Here is a 2,876-nt window from a genome sequence, read left to right on the forward strand (position 1 = left end):
GATACTGGGGCAACTTATTCTGTATTAAACACTTGTCAAGGAAAATTGAGCAATGATGCAGTAAATGTTGTGAGTGCCACAGGGAAAGCGGAACAGCGTGTCTTTTTCCATCCTTTAAATTTTAAGCTTGGAAAACAATGGGTAACACCAATTTTTATATATGCCTAAATGTCCTATACCACTCTTGGGACGGGACCTATTGAGTAAATTGGAAGCACAGATCACCTTTAAAGATGGAGAAGTTCAACTATTAATCCCTGAATCTAAAGCCATTGAGGCAAGAGTTTTTATGTTGCAGGAACAACCTAAGACTAACGAAGGAATTCCCAAGGAGGTGGAGAATATAGTAACACCCTTGGTATGGGCTAATGGGGTCCCGGGTAGATCCAGAAGAGCGGAACCAGTAAGAATTATTCTTAAACCTGGAACAAATCCGGTAAGACAAAAACAATACCCATTGAGGATAGAGGCCAAAAAGGGATTGGAAAAGATAATACTCAACTTTATAGAATATGGGTTGCTCATAGAATGTCAATCAGAGTTTAACACTCCAATCTTACCCATTAAGAAACCAGGGGGTGAGGAATATAGGTTAGTACAAGATTTACAAGCTGTGAACCAAATAGCGCAGGACATTCACCTGGTGGTGGCAAACCCCTATACATTACTTACAGCCCTCAAAGATAAACATGAATGGTTCACAGTCCTAGATTTAAAGGATGCCTTCTTTTGTATACCTCTCGAAAAACAGAGTCAGGCTATTTTTGCCTTTGAACGGGAGAGCCCAACCACTGGATGAAAAACTCAACTAACCTGGACTGTGTTGCCTCAAGGATTCAAAAATAGTCCAACAATCTTTGGAAACCAGTTAGCTAAAGAATTAGAAATATGGAGAAGAGACCATCCTGGAGGAGTTATGCTGCAATATGTGGATGATATCCTATCTTATTAGCAGCAGAAACCTGGGAGGAGTGTATACAAATGACTGTTGAACTTCTTAGGACAAGAAGGATGTAAAGTGTCCAAGAAGGCGGCACAGATTGCAAAACCAATGGTCACTTACGTGGGATTTGAGATTTTACAGGGCCAGCGGAGATTGGGAACAGATCGGAAAGAGGCTATTTGTCAGATCCCAGAACCAAAACCAGCAAGAGATCTGAGGGCCTTCCTGGGAATGGCTGGATGGTGTCGTCTGTGGATATCCAACTATGGACTGCTGGTAAGACCTCTTTACGACGTCTTGAAGGAGGCACAGAGAGAATATCTGCCTTGGAACCCTGAATGCGGGCAGGCCTTTCAGAGCCTAAAAAAAGGCTTTGATGATGGCGCCTGCCCTAGGGCTGCCGGACTTATCTAAGCCCTTCAAACTATTTGTATATGAAAGGTAACATCTTGCTTTGGGAGTAATGGCCCAGAAGATTGGGGACTGGAAGAGACCAGTCGGGTACTTCTCTAAGCAACTGGACCCTGTAAGTAAGGGATGGCCGGGATGTTTGCGAGCTGTAGTGGCCACCGTCCTATTAATACAGGAAGCCAGGAAATTAACCATGGGGCAAAAAATAATTGTATATGCACCCCATATGGTTACCACAGTTCTAGAACAAAAGGGGGGACATTGGTTATCCCCCAGCAGAATGCTTAAATATCAGGTGATGCTATTAGAACAAGATGATGTAGAGTTCAAAGTTACCTCTGCTGTCAATCCCGCTATGTTTTTAACCATGAATGAGGAAAGTGAGGAATCTTTGAGCCACGACTGTCTGCAAACAATTGAAGAAGTCTATTCCAGTCGCTCAGATCTGCATGACGAACCTTTGACTAACCCTGATCTGGAGCTGTTTACAGACGGTAGCAGTTTTGTACAGGATGGGAAATGAAGGGCCGGGTATGCTGTTGTTACAACTACAGAAGTTGTGGAGGCCAAGACGCTACCCATCAACACGTCGGCGCAGAAAGCGGAACTGATTGCACTATGTCAGGCCTTGAGAATAGCTAAAGGTAAACAGGTAAAAGATATGGACAGACTCCAAATATGCCTTTGGTGTCGTGCACGCTCACAGAGCCATTTGGAAAGAAAGAGGATTGCTGTCAGCACAAGGATCTTCTATTACACACAAAGAAGAAATTTTACAACTTCTCCAAGCTGTCCAGGAACCAGAAGAGATTGCTATAATGCACTGCTGGGCACACCAGTTTGGGCAATCCAATGTTAATATAGGAAATCGTTTGGCAGATTGACTGCCAAGGAGGTTGCACAACAAGGTATTCTAGCACTAATCCCAGCTAGAAGGATACAGCTACCAGGGACTAAGCCTTTTTACAGTGAAGTAGACCGTAAATTGGCATTGCATTTAAAAGCAACAGAAAATTCAGAAAGATGGCTGATAACCCCCAATGAGCAAGTTATTGTGCCACCTCAATTAATGACACAAATAGCTGAGGCCAGACATAAACAAACGCATTGAGGAGTGGAGTCTTTGATTGACAACCTCCAATCACAAGTACTTAGTGTTCGAATGACTAAGATTATAAAATCAGTTACACAGAAGTGTCCAGTCTGTTTAAAAAAAACCAACAACCCTCTTAACCAAAGGAGGCCACCCCCAGGGGTTACTAGGTGAGGGAACTCCCCCGGAGATTACTGGCAAATTGATTTTTCTGAGTTACCCAGGCAAAATGGCTATCGATATCTTTTGGTTTTGGTGGATACCTTTTCAGGATGGCCTGAGGCTTTTCCCTGTCGCACCAACAAAACACAGGAGGTTGTTAAATGCTTATTAAAGGAAATAATACCTAAGTTTGGTGTACCAATTGGAATGTCCTCAGATAGAGGACCGCATTTTGTGGCTGAGGTTTTGCAACAATTAAGTCAAACC

This window comes from Balearica regulorum, chromosome 2 (genome assembly GCF_011004875.1).
Source record: "Balearica regulorum gibbericeps isolate bBalReg1 chromosome 2, bBalReg1.pri, whole genome shotgun sequence".
Classification (NCBI taxonomy): Eukaryota; Metazoa; Chordata; class Aves; order Gruiformes; family Gruidae; genus Balearica; species Balearica regulorum.